The sequence below is a fragment of the Hesperophylax consimilis genome, chromosome 6 (assembly GCF_061612785.1).
Source record: "Hesperophylax consimilis isolate HC1 chromosome 6, BYU_Hcon_1.0, whole genome shotgun sequence".
NCBI classification, from domain to species: Eukaryota; Metazoa; Arthropoda; class Insecta; order Trichoptera; family Limnephilidae; genus Hesperophylax; species Hesperophylax consimilis.
This window is the reverse complement of record NC_142841.1, coordinates 40,101,838-40,117,446: the sequence shown is the minus strand read 5'-3', so window position 1 is coordinate 40,117,446 and position 15,609 is coordinate 40,101,838. Positions and strand designations below refer to the sequence as shown.

The 15,609-nt window shown below is 30.8% G+C and overlaps 1 protein-coding gene across 1 annotated transcript in view; it reads right to left on the bottom strand.

Annotated features, from left to right (window-relative positions):
• LOC149423358 (fatty-acid amide hydrolase 2) overlaps positions 1 to 11,355 on the bottom strand; it is a 48,835-nt gene extending 37,480 nt beyond the window's left edge. The window contains exon 1 of the mRNA XM_089632681.1: positions 11,037 to 11,355. The gene's annotated coding sequence lies outside the window, so the exon portion shown is untranslated. The remainder of the gene's footprint in view (positions 1 to 11,036) is intronic.
• Positions 11,356 to 15,609: the final 4,254 nt, after the last annotated feature.

The window sequence follows — 15,609 nt, the reverse complement described above, 5'->3', positions numbered from 1 at the left end:
GAGGATATATTTTTGTGCTAATCGCAAAAAACATCCGCTATAGGCTAGAGTCTATTGTTTGAAACGCCCGACTACAAAGTGTTATTATCATTGACATTTTATTATCTTAGGTTATTCATAATTTGGACAGTGTTTTACTGTGATTTGACTTTGTGATTCGTATTGATAACTAGTTCAATTTATATATTTTACTTTTATAAAAAAATGGTTAACCCTTTGAATGAACAAGACATTGCTGACATTTTAATAGAAAGTAAAGATGAAGATGTTTACGAGGATCTTTATGATTTGCCAATACATTCAGATAGCTCATCCGACGAATCTGATGGGGATGAAACTTTCCCTAGTTGTTCAACATCCAAAAAGAGAAAAGTTGATCATCGTAAATGGGATCAGGGTAAGTTTACGCCCATTATTCATGAATTCGATTCAACTAACTCAGGTATAAGAGCAAATATTCCCGTTAGAAACTGAACTCAACGACAATGCCATGTGTGTAGACATACAGCAGTTCGAGCTCAAAAAAGAAGTGACACGAAATATATGTGCACCGACTGCAATCTTGCATTTTGCGTATATCCATGTTTCGAAGACTACCATACGAAAAAGCAGTATTAGTTAGTGAAGACAATTTTATTCCTAAGATAGTGTACATAATAATTAGAATAGTGTTATTTTTATCGTAATTATTGACTGCATATACATTGTATACCTATGTTTAATTTTTATAATGAAAATACAATAGTATAAGTGTAAATAATAATACGTATATGTTAGTGTGTATAAAAAGTCGTTCTTCCCCCCTTGGCTTCATTAAAATTGTGGTAAGTGAATCTGATTTTTATTAAGTAAAAACAAAAATCTGCTCCGATTTCGATGGTTGGCGATTTCTGCAAAATTGTTTTTATTTTTTCCTTCTAAATAGCTTAGTATTTGTTTTTTCGTGCTAGTTTCTAAGGATTTTATTTTTATTTTTTTATACTCTACGAGGTGGCATTTATTTTTTTCTATATTTTGATTGTTGAAAAAACTCCCTCCAGCGGGACCGTTTTCTTTCCAGAAACTCACCACCGGACAGGTTAACGTGAAACTTCAGCAATTTCTTCTACTTATTTTAGGGTAATATATCCATTCCATGTAATATATCTATCCATTCCACAAACTCAAAAAAAGACACTATTCAAAACAAATATTAAAAATTATAGGCTCATTTCATTGCCAAAATTATAGGCTCATTTCATTGGCTTGTGAAAAATGATTATTTTTTATTTAAAAGTATACTTTTCTTCCATCTGGAAGAAAAATCATCTGAACCCAGATGATTCTGTCGCCTAATCGATCTAAAATTGTAGGAACAAAATAATTGATAGAAGTTCGTAAATTATTCGTAATTGTTGAGTAAGTAATTTCTTTATCTGAAATTAATTTTGAAATTTTTTTTAGTAATTTGGCAACATTGAGACAGTGATGTGCGGTCATTAAGATGAACGTACGGAATATGATATAGCGTAGTATTAGGTCAATGGCATGCAATCTGCCGCATCATTATGAAAAAATAAGACATTTACCAAAAAATGGAAAATGTGGATGTACTCGTATAATGTATACTCGTATAGATACACACGCTCCAGTGCGAACATGCAATACATAAATCGCCTCCATAGGTAAACACGAAGACTTGAAGGAGTGAAGAATGGACCAAGTCAACAGTTAGTTGCCTAGTGAGACTATGGCCCAACCGCAGTTGGACTACGATAAATGGAGTGTGAAGGAAAGGGAAAGAGATGGGTTAGGAAGATTGGAAAACAGCTGGCTATTCAGATCTGGTCCCCAAACACGGCTAAAATCGTTTCAAGCATTTTTAATGCTGGTCTTTCACCAGGACGAAAATGTTAGTATCTGCCGCTCTGCAACATGTCGCATGCATACATTATAGTATTACAATTTTATTTCATAAAATTTACTTGTGCACGCCGAGATATGAATCCGCGACATCCGGATTCGAAGTTAACGACATTACTACTTTTCGGTGAAGTTTCGAACATTTTTGTAAATGATTGCGAAATTTCGACTTTCGTCATCACATAGGTAAATAATGAAATTAAAAACATCATGGAGTTAAAAAAAGTTCAAAAAAGACATCATGGCTAACTAAAATTCTAAAGAAACATCAACACAACGCAGTCAACGAACTTTAAATTTATTTATTTATAAAAATATTATTATTTTTCGGAATAACTTTTATTGAGTAAAACCTCAAATTGTAATATTTAAATATTGAAGACAATATTAGTGATTTTTTAAACGAAAATCTGAAACAGAAAAATCAGAAAAGGAAACGGTCACATCTGGGACTCGAACCCAGGACCCTTGTCTTTCCGGGACAATGAAAAATCACTAATATTGTCTTCAATATTTAAATATTACAATTTGAGGTTTTACTCAATAAAAGTTATTCCGAAAAATAATTATTTATTTATTTTTTATTTTGTGGAATGATTTCCACAAAAGCATGTTGATACATACATAAAGATGATTAAAACATGACGCAACACATACAAATTCCTACAGTCCATCACGGAACATGAATACCTAGTGAAGATAACTGAACAAACTGCTTTACTTTGTATTTTACTTGTAATAATTGAATTTCCCACTCATTCCTTCTTTAAAAATGGCTCATAATTTTTGATAAGCTCTTTTCCTCTATAATTTGAAGTACACAAGTTTTTTTTCGTACAAAAATTGTAGGATCATTGTACATTTTTGTACGCGTCTTGAGCAGTTTAGTGCAAAAATAATATCGGCATAATGTTTTTTTGATACATTTCTCGCAACAATTTTCAACCGCTTTTCTCGTGAACCTCTTTTATGTGAGTGAATCGCTTTCTCTACGCACAGTAAACAGCTAACAGCTAACAGCTAGTGAAACTCTTTAACCAGCAGTCAACAGGCATATTGAGTAACTGCTCAAATCCAAAACTGACTCGCACCCGGCACGTCATATTCAAGATGCAATACTTAGGCATCCAGTTAGATGGCTATGCTAACATTTTTAGTGTTTTTCTTCAGAACTTATAAATGTAACACCTCACACATTTTTCAGCTTAAGATTTAATTCCCATGTCCATATAAAATAGATCAACGAGAATAATACTTAGGCGAAATAGATTTTCAAAAGCAACTAAAATGTGAAAGGACATAAATTGGCCAACAGTGAAACAGATAATAACCCTTAACGCAATGATATTTATTCATAAAATACTACGATAAAACAACCTGTTACTAAAATACTTTTCGAACAAAATTATATAACCAGGACATTTACAGACAACACAAGAACGTGCAATGAAATCAGACTACCAAAAAAGGACAAACCTAATACACAAAATAGTTTATTCTACTGACGGAACATAACGCGCTGCCGAAAACATTAAACACATTAAAATTAATAATTTTAAAATAACAAATTATTTTTAAGCAATAATTATAGCCTATATAAATTGAAAAAATCTTCCGATAAAAAATAAATACGCAGCCTTCTGTTTGCCGGTCGGGTACTCTAATTGTTTAAAAATAATGTGTTATCGTTTATGCTATGCACAAAAAAACTTGTCTCTTAAACATTAGTTTAAAAAATAACAACTTAAAAATAGTTTGTAAAAGACACATTAAACAAGATGAAATGTAATAGTACATACACAAGTTATAGTTTGTTTTTTTTTTTTAATTTAATTTAATTTTTTTTATTTTTATTATTTATACCCGCTAAACTGCTCAAGCAGTTTGTCAGCAGTTTGTAATTTGTAAACTTACATTCACAAATAACAAAACAATCAAAAAATGTAATCGAAGAAAGCATTTACTTTGTGGCTTGTCATAATTACAATATAAACAAATGAATAGTTTTTTACGAATTTAATTAAATGATTATAGCTCTACCGGTTCCGGAAGGAACCTCACTTTATCAGGATAATATTTTACATTGTTCTGATGAAAAAGTCCCTTTCTAAACCGGTAGAGTAATAAGTATTAAAAAAAGTCTCTTCCTAAACCGGTAGAGCAATAAATATTAAAATTAAGTGGCTTAAAACAATTTTATATGTTTATATTAAAAAATATATATTTTATGATCTTCTGAAGTTTCCACTGAAAACAACCACAAGATATATTAAAAAATATCACATCTCTAATAATAAATGTGGTCCTGTCTATGGTAAAAATTTAACAGACCTTAAAAAATTGTTTTACAGCTGTTGTAAGTAGCAAGAAAAAAACAATTGAAAGCTGTGTCGAAATAAATATATTTTTCTTTTTAAAACATTTTTACACAAAAATTATGCATTTTTAATAGGTTATTTCGAAAACAACACTTTGGCTAATTGATATTGTTTCATTGTTTATGGTTTTTTCATATAAATTTTTAATCTCACTAGGTGCCTGTGTTGATAATAATTTTATAATTTTTCTCACAAATGGGTACCTACTAAGCTTAAAGAAGCAAATTCATTATAATGTAGTATACATACCACGTGTTGATATTTGATTTGTAGTAAAATAATATGATATTAATTAAAAAAGGACAAAAATGAAAAGAAGAAAAAATTTTATGTATTATGCTATTAATTTAAAAAGGAAAAAGATAAAACGAAGAAAAAACTTAACGTATTATGCAATTAATTTATAGAGGACAAGGATGAAAAAACAATATGTACAATATATTATGCCATTAATTTAGAAAAGGACAAAGATATTAGACTTCAGATAGAGTACCGTGTGGTGCTTACACTGCTTACTTTTGAATGTCTGATGGTATCCACCTGCATTATGATGTGAATTATTGGTTGAATGGCATAGTCTGTCATAATCTAAATCTGAATACTCTGAATAATCTGAATGATCCATAAATGTTCTTGATTACAAATAATGATATAATAATAATGATGTTATTCAAAAGATAATTGTGGATTCTACAAAAAAACTCAAAAGCACAGCTAACTCGTGATCGTGTCGCTAGTTACCTACTGGACAATGCCATTATTTTATCTTAATCTAAATCTAAGTATCTATCATTATATCATCGTCGTTATATAATAACATTAGCTATTATAAATCATTATTATCGACACCGGAAAGGCAAAAGGGCGTAAGCGACAATTTAGACAAAAACGAGTTTAATATACAGTTTTGGTCAGACAAAAATATAATCAAAACTGTATGATTAACTCATTTTTGACCAAATTGTCGCTTACGCCCTTTTGGCTTTCCGGCGTCAGTATGTAATAGTTTTAGCTATCAAATGTACTAATTTCGGTTTTGCATCCTGCGTGGAATAGGTTTCAATGAACATAAATTTGTTTTCAATTTATGCGTCATTTTCGAAATTGCAACTGAGTATGTAAAGAATTCAGATCGATGATATTTTGAACAGAAAATTATGATTGTCAGGAATTCATACTATTCCGTGATTTTTCACAGGTCTGCGCTAGTTATAAATACTTTCTATGCACATAACACTATTATAATGAGAAGCTTTGTGAGTAGTTGGTAATCTTAAAATATTATATACATACATACTCGTATGTGGTGGGCACCTAGTAAGTTTAATAGAACAACATGTCATTTATTATTTCAAAGACACGTTGCGTTGGTGGCAAGCCTAAAGTTTGAAAATTCTTCAAATTTACATAACTTACGTTTTCTAAGATTTTCTCACAATTTATTAAAATATCTACTTTTGAATGTTCCACCTCAACTATTTAGAATTGTTTAATTGTGCTGTCTTCTGAGTTCTGATACACATCAAACATTTCCTTTAGTCACACATTCTTGTTATAATTCCATGTATCCCTGTTCGGTCATATTCAAATCATCAAGGAGCCTCTTATATTATTATATTCGTAATGCTTGGCTGGCATTGATTAAATACAACAACATCAATGTTGGTTGGTGATATTTTCGGTTTTACTTCGTTATTCATATTTTATCTAATTCGCTATTCTGTCGCAGATATTCCTCAGGGATTTAAGTTAGGACCTCTTTTATAATTCTTCATGTCACAATTCTATGTCTCTGTGCCATACATGAAGTAGGTTTGTAATATAAGCTTATAAATATTTTTAAACATTTGATTTTATACAAAATAAAATAATAGCTTGTAATAATCACCATAATTGTATATGACACGAGCATTTTTCTTACTGTGGTGGTAGTAGGTCTACTAAATATTGTCTGGTTATATGTAACCCGGGAATGTATGTCTTTTTTTTATAAGAAAAAAAATATTTGTAACCTACCGGTTTTTATTTGAAAGGCAGAATGTTGACAAACTAACTTTTTATTTTTATTTTATATATTCATTAATATTATTATTAAAATTTACAAAAAAACAGTTTATTTATAAACAAGTTCTGTTGTGTAATTATGATTACGAGGTTGTTTCGCCCTCTGAAGCCACTTACAAACGATATATAAATATGTATAATTTACAAAGAATAACAGTTATGAGAATGCACCTCTAAACGATAAACGATAATCTCGTAATAACATTCCCATCGCCATTGACAATTTATTGATTTGCGTTAATCACTCTCCAAAGTCCACGCGAGACCCCGATTATTGAAATAATTCACCACTAATAAATTATTCGGAAGGCTTTCAGTCTTTATAAGGGAGAATGAGAGTACTGGATCGATTTTTGTGGATCAGCAAAAATTTTCACAGGTTTCGGAATCCGTTTAATATGACATTCGAGTGTAGTGTCGTTTTACATTTTTTCCGGAACGATCCGAGATTTAACATGAATAATCTTTTTTAGATTACCGTGAATATTATTTCAAATATGTTTTATCGTTGAGAACATACTATCATTCCATGAAATATGTTATGAGTACCTATTGCTTGGCGTAATGACGTAATCTTAGGTATATGACATTGACAGTGCATTGACTGAAATTTGTACCCATGTACAGACATTTATGCATATGCATAATGAATACCGATCGCAATGCACTCATCGCAGATTGAAAACGCGAAATCACATCACGGGGTCCGCAATAAATCGAAACTGGTTGGGATTGGGATAAAAATTGCGTTGGGGTATTTAAAGAGATGCCGTTTATATAATCTCTAATTGGGTATAGTTTACAGGGGAAATGCATACTTTTGAATCTTATAGGAGATGAATCTCGTGCTGTTAGCTGCTTTGTTCAATTTAATATTTAAAGGCTTTTGAGGAAGGCTCACATTCAATACAAATACGTCTGAAGTCATATAAAATAGCACTGATGACGTATCCCTGGCACCTAATCAGAAACGTAATAAAGTCATAAAAATGTTTCAATTTGTATTGTGTCTTTACGCTCCTTGATAACTTTTTTTATAAGTTTCCAATTGGAGAAAAATTAATAAAAAGTGGAAAGTGCCTTCTTTCATAAATGTTGTGCAGACTATGTGAAGCCCCTGGAATCTGTTATAATCGTAAGTTTAGTCAAATTTTGTGCAGAGTATGGCCTCTGGAATCTGTTATAATCGTAAGTTTAGTCTTCTAATTTGAGCGAAAAGCTATTATAATGGCAGTGCACTTACGCACCACTTGAAAAGATTAGTTAAGCACACTATTCAACATTTTGGCTCTTAAAATCGTCTGAAAATTATTATTTCTGTCGAAAGTCTTAAAATTATTTCTCATATAATTCTGTAAAAAAAATGTGTAGATAAATTCGTTCATAAGTAAGTATACATTTGCGAACCGAAACGCGAACCGAGCCACGAATTACTGGAAAGGAACGAAGCAACTGCAAGCGGCATTTCGCGCCATTTGCTGTTGCTTCATTCCTTTCCCATAAGTTGAGGTTCAGTTCGGCAGTTCGGCTCGCATACGTATACGTAGCATTGGATGTTGCGATTATAAACAAAAGCAGGTCTTCCCTTTTCCCCAATTACTTTTGCATTTATATCGACCACCATATATATTATTTATTTATATACAGGGTGTATCGGCACGTACCCGACAAACTTTAACCAGACATTCCTTATCACATTTGGAGTAAAAAATGTTATGGGCACTTTGCTGTCCGGTAACGTTTTTTTTAATAAAAAATTTACTATTCATATTTTCACCACATGTCACCACTGTTTTATCCTTTGTCAAAGTTTTTATTTTAGGTGAGCTTAGGATCATGTAGCCGGTTTTATTAATATTTATTGTTAATATATTTTTTATTAGCCAACTGTTTAGAATATTAAGATCCTCTTGAGATAGTAATATATTTTAAATTATATCACATAGCTGTCATTTAAACCACATCAGCTTTTCATATTACCCCAGCATTTGAAATTGATTCAGGTTTTAAAAGTTCCGAAAACTATTATACTGTTTTATTTTTTTGGTTTTATCTCAACCTCCATCTTTAGCCAACGTTTTGGACAGCATTAATTTTCCATCATCAGGGCAGATATGTTAATCTGGGGGACATAATGGTTGCGACGATGGACACCTTAATGCTGTCTGAAACGTTAGGTAAGTACCTAGCTGCTGTCACAGTAATAAATAAAAACTAAAATACTTGCAGAACTTATAGCAGCATTATATTTGATTTGCTTAAAAAAATTTAAAATGTTAAAAATTTCGTGAGGATGAAAATATAATATAATATTAGTGCAAATAGTTAACAATTCAATTGCAAAAGAGAATAATTTATTTATTTATCATTAGTTGTGCTAATTTTTAAGATTTTTTTAAAAAGAAAGACTAACATTCCCGGGTTACGAATAACCTGGAAATATTTTAATATCTCCTACTACCACCAACCACGATGGGGGACTTAGCCAGCCGAGGAATTGAACACACTACGCCTGGGTGGGACCCAAAAGCAATGTCAACTCAGATACCGACTAATCACTCAGCTACCGGGATTAATTAAAAATATCACCCCTCACGGAAAAAAATCACTAATTTTGAATATTACTAATTTATTAAGAATCTCTTCAAATTTTTCGTAATCCTTTTAAAAACGGTATTGCAGGCCCTTAACGAATGAGTTGAGTGTTTTCCTAATAAAGTTTGAGTAAAATACGAACGTATTATAACGATAAAAATTCTAAAATTACCGAATTTCGTTATTGGGTATTATCAAGACAAATGCAGATGCTTGAACATGTTGTGTTACGAAATATTAGGAATTTACTGAAAGTTTATGAGGAAATGGCCTGCAATCCCGTTTTTAACCGGATTACCAATAATTTGAAGAGATTTTTAATAAATTAGCAACACGCATTTTTCTCCGTGTACCCAAAAGCTCCCTTTTAAAACGTTTGTTTCTATTTTTTTCATTCTTTTCTTATATTATGTACATTAAAATGAAAAATTATACGTACCATGTATTAGGTTTATTTTTTAAGTTTTTGGTAATATAAGTTAAATTTTTTTTTATTATTATGATATTTTTGGGTACGGATAAAATTGTTACGGAAATTTATCCACTCTAAATCGAAGACTTGAACCACTTCGTCGTATAATTAATTCATTAATTTCTCGAACTCGTCCGACTTTTACTAACCAGGCTAATCAGGCAAATGCTATAATACCGCTAAAAGTTTGGAAACGTTTAATATTTATACAATATAAACGTTATTTATATATACTATAAATTTCATAGCTTTTCATATCATTTAAAAGTATTTCATGTTCAGATGATTATATATGTTCGTGAAAACGTTTAATATTTATATAATATAAACGTTATATATATAAGACGTTTGCATCTAGCGATAAGGAACTCCAGGTAAAAACACTTTGGATAGCAAATTATTGTAAGCAATAATTAGTCGCCTGAAAATATCTCCCGAATAAAAATAAATGCCGCCGACTGGAATTGAACCCCCACCTTCTAAAGTCCAGTCAGTTGCTATGGACCACTGAGCCAGGTCAGCTTATTTCCAACCCGCCAAATAATTCAATATGTACTAGTACTTCAATCAACAATTACTGCTTATTATATTTTTTTCACCTGTAAACAACCAACTTTATTTTTGTAGGAAAGGCTTTGTTAGTGCTAAATTTCCCACTAGATGGAGTCTAATCCTTTGTGCTATGCATAAAACCTTGTCTTATAAACATTAGTTTTTCATAATAAAAATAACACACATAAATAAACACTTTGGTTTATACATATATGAATATATATATTCATATAGCTCAACAAACGCCAATTCTGAATGCACAAGTTCGCTTATGTATTATAATACTTAGAATTAATAAAACGTTTTAAAATAATAATAAAACACTATCCATTCAAAGCGCACTGCTTGGTTGGCATCGCTGCATCGGCTGCGATTTCTCACAGGTAGAGTGGATTTTTTTTTACGATTGTTTTGTCGCTTACCGATTGTTTGTTTCTTATAAACTTCTTGTATATTTAAAGATGCTGTCAGAAAGTTGGAGAATTTGTGTTTATTTCCGCTTTTCAATTACATCCAAATAAATTTTATATTATTAATAAAAAAATAATTTAAAAAAACAATTAAAGTTTTGAAATCAAACATAATAATGTTTTATAAATGGCTCACCTTACGTTTTTTCACCTACTAACATTTTACTAAAATTACTAATAATGAAAAAGAAACACACATATTTTTTTCGAAAAATGTATTATAAACATTATTGCGACCTCATGTTTTTGTCGTTTCATATAAAAAATAAAATAAAAAATTGATAAACTGTTTCAATTTTTTTTTTCAAATTTTGGTAATACAAGTTTGTGTTTTCTCTTTCTTATACCGTTGAGATCATATTTCTAACTATGACGGAAAAGGATTTTGATTTCTATGACACTAAATGAGCTGTTCCGAAAAGTGAACAAATTGACTCCACGGTAAATAGCTCTTTGTTCCCTAAACCGAACAAATTAGCCTAAGAAGTTTAAAAACCTTAAGTTTTTATGTTTAGAAACCAGAGCTGCACAGAATTAATACGAAACCCAAAAATGAGGAATTTTTTTTATTTTTTATTCGTAAGTAAGTAGGTAGGTACTTACCTCAATAATTTATATATTCAGCCAATCTTAATCTTATTTATTTATTTTATATTTCTTGTCATCTATTAAAAATATTATTGCATTAATCTTTCACCATCACCATTTGTTTTTTTTAATCACAACTCAAAGTTAAAAACACCATGCAACCACAATCACTTGCCCTGACAACTTATCAAAATTTCAAAAGTACAGAGTACGGTATTTTCACTATTTACAGTAATAATCAATGATCGTTGTAACCGACTGTTAAAAACGGTATAGACTACCTTCCCTGGAGACTGTCTTACGCTGACTAACTAACAAACTAACTCACAACTCAGAACAGACTCAGGTAATTTCGTAAACAACGCACTCACAAAATAAGCACATTCACATATAGCTCGAACTTGAAACCTGTTGATTCCACACCAGACACAATAATATAACAATGAAAACGAAACCACTCACAAAAGATGATCAAGCATTATGCACGCGTGAAGTTGTAACACTTACTAATGATTTTTACCTTTTGCTGATAATTACTTTGCTGGATTAATTATTACTTTGACGTGTCGGAACTAGGTTTGAACCTCACTAATATAGTGATTCTTCTAATATCCCGCAAGACCGTGTTTCATATTTTATCACGTTTTATATCAGAACGTGACCGCTGAAAATTCTTTACGTGCTTGCAGTTTTCTTCCAAATAGATAGTTGAAGTAATGTTTTTGTGTTATTACGTTATTACCTATGTATTCAATTACTTTTTTATGTTTTTAGTCAATTACATAGTTTTTGGTTAGGTTGAATTGTCAGAATAATAGTATATATATATATATACAGTTATATTCGTCCAGATTTTTGTACGGTCAAGATTGAGCAAGATTGTCGTCTATTGACTATTATTGTCAACTTATTGCCTAGTGTTGACTGTGATTTCGCTGGACAACCGATATTACGACAATATTTCAAGATATGTTTTTTTGATTTACGCATTTATTCTTCTTATATAAAACTGCAATTTTGACGGAATCCGGTAATATTAACAGCCAATAAGATTTTTGACCGCCTAGACAAATGTTAGGCAATACGAAATAGTTGGCTATTTATCTTGCTCGTTTACCAATTCTTTTAGGTGCAAGTGCAATTCATTTCTACTGTTAGATTTTTATTAATTTAGGCGGTCTCGGAAAATGGCTAACGATTCCAATTCCAAGAGAACTACCTGCTTCGGATGGGTGAGAGTATCGGCAATACTGGATGCATTTGAGATATATAATATAGGTTGTAAAAATGTCCAAAGCTGGACACCAGAAGGTTTTTCATTACAAAGACAACGATAACAAGAAATAAGGTAATTTACTTTCATAGTTAGACATTTGAGAGAATAGGCCAGATTAAATTCCTCTTCTTTATTTGGTGGTACAGAAAAGCATGATACCTGAGTTAAAAAATGGTCGTAACCCAACTCTGCAAAAAGACGACACTACAATAAAAAGTGGGCAGGACAAACTCAATTATCTTATCTATATCCGAGCGCTGTAGTAATCCACTCTTTTGTACCCACACACGTATTAGCATTGATTTAATCATAATAGTACAGTGATCAGTGGCGTAGCGACCACCGGAGAATCACGCGACGGAACACATCAACAAAATTTAAAAATCTTAAACCATTAAATTCTCATGTTTGGCTAGGAATAATAATAAGTACTTTGTGTTGCATTTACAGCTTCAGAAAGTGGACTGTAAATAATTTAAACGTGACGAAATGAATTGGTGTTAACTGGAATTGAGTAATAGTATGTGTAGAAATGAAAAAAGGAACGGAAAGAAGGAATAAAGGAAGAAAAATTACAGTGTATCTCTTTGAAGGAGCACACAACGGAATCACAATATAGTGAGTTCCACTGAAATACCTCGAGGCGATTAACCTCACAAAAAACGAACGAGTACTTAAAACGATAGTATCCAAATTAATGCTTCCAAAAGGGTCAATTTCCATCTTTTTTCCGAAACATTCTTCTCTTTTCAAAACAAATGCACTCGAATTTGCACTATGTTTTTGCCATTATTCCAAATTTTATACTTTTCCAGCAAGGTGATGGTTGGAGATACGTAGGAACTGGATAAATGATATCCCGGCAGAAACTAAGCATTTATTTCAAAATCAAACACTTTTATTCGGGGTGACGTGCAAGGGTTATGCAATGTAATCCTTACAGGAATAGAATACTATGAAATAAGAAAGGAAGGAAATAAATTAACATTATACAACAGAACAACATATAAACAAATAAGTATATGCAGAAATAGGCAGCAATGTTCCTCTTATTTTGAAGTATCAAAATTGGCCAAATAACCAACGGGCGGAAATTCAAATTTCGCCAAAAGACGCGAGAGAGCAAGACAGGCCATGTCTACAGCATGGTTCAGAAGAAATTAATTATAATGAATTCTCTGTTCCAAAATTTTACGGAATAAGTTGTTGGACAATGCAGTGAGTAAATATAAAATTTGAAAACAAATATTTAACATTTTAATTAATATTTTTACATGTACTTTATCATAAAAAATATAACAGGATTATAAAAATTCATATTTTTCAAGGTAACATTAGATATATAAGAACAGTATCTATATATCTATATATTCATTAGATTAAGAAATGTTCTCAAGCTAAACAACCTGAAAAAAGTCTATTACGCACTAGTCCAATCATTACTTCAGTATGGAATCATTGGGTGGGGAGTTGCATATGAAAAATTTTTAAGCTCTGTAAAAGTGGTACAAAAACTAATTATTAAAGTAATTTTGAAAAACAACCAACATTCTCTTCAGCATCATTGTTCAAACTTTTCGAAGTACCAAAAATTGAAGACCTCTATAAAAAAGATGCAATATTACAAATATATAAAGAAACTATAATAAAAAAACTTAAATTTAACTCATCCTTAAGGCATAATTTTAACATCCAAATTCCTCTATTTTCAACTCAACAAATGCACAATAATTACATTTACAAAGGCATAAGATATTTTAATAGTCTTCCCGAAGAAGTGAAAAAAATACCAGATTTTATTTTATTCAAAAAAAGGTCAAATTTATCATTAAAAAAAATTAATATCACCTTTCAAATGTTATAACTTCAATTCATGTTACAACCAAAATTAACGTCACAATCCTCTTTTAAGTTTATATTTATTGTACTGTATTTATGTTAATTACTGATATAAACATGAAATAATTGTGAAATAACTCCTACGCCAAGCTCAAGAGCTAGCACTCTTCATCGGAGTAGAATTTCAATAACATATGTTTTTCACTATTACCTATTATTACCTAATTTTATGTACAATATATCAATGTTATAAGTTAAACAATAAAAAAATAAAAAAAAAAAGTAATAGAAAAATGTATAATGGTACAGTATTAAGGAGACAATAATATTACGTATATAAAGTTGGATATAACCTGAATCTCTCATTATTCTCACCAGCACCAGTACCAGTCAGTAGGAAAACCTGTATTGAGGCAGAATTTTGAGTTTAGGCGATGCAAAATCATGTGTTTTTGGTTTGAAAATTTTGTCGCCTAGAAATGTTTCAGATGATTTAAATAAATACCGCGAGTATAATACATCTTGACCTATGAAATAATCGAGTTTTTTTACATAAGTCTTTTTACAAGCCCAGAAAAAAATAATTTGTAAGGCTTATGAAACTGCTTTAAAGATCACAATTCCCTCTTACGAACCCATTTTCGGTTATGGTTTTATTGGATAATGTGGCAAATTAAGTTATTTATATTGCGATAACTTCAGAAGGTAGGTACATAATGGTAGAAGTAAAAAAAGTAAATAACTTTTTTCGAAATTCCAATGATTATTTTCCCGCAAAAAAATATTTTTCCAGAGAAGAATATTTATTTTCCCATACAAACAATCAACATTTTTAACCTAAAAACACCCTTAAAAAATTGGAATTAAAATTTTTTTTTTGTAAGATCATATAGAATTACCCCCGAAGTTATCGCACTTTACTACGAACACCTGTATAACAAATGTGTTCATATAAAAGCATTTATTTACTAGTAAGTACCTACAGCATAGAATCACCCTCCCCCCCGAAGTTAGCGCACTTTACCCCCGTACCCCCTGTATAACAAGTGAGCTCCTATAAAACCATTTATTTGCTAGTAGGTACCTACAATATTACTCATCGTCCATCGTACAACCGTGTATACTAGGTCATGTTGCATGCTTGATACTCGTGCAACGCCGCCTGTTAATGGTATTATTGTTTACAATTACCTCTGTATTTACGGTTGAATCGGTCACTTAGATATTACCCATTTACATAATAATATACTATAATTACACATACCAATGGAACATACATTGCTTTAGAATAAATATACATTTTTAATTGGTTCTTTCCCTGGAAAATAAACAATACAAAATGTTATAATTTTTTTAATAAATCTGACTGAATAACCCTATACCTTGTAAAGTACGAGAACGTACATAGAAAATTAAATTTCACTAATCTTTGGTGTTTCTCAAAATATATCTTCCAGAAATATTTTTGAAGTT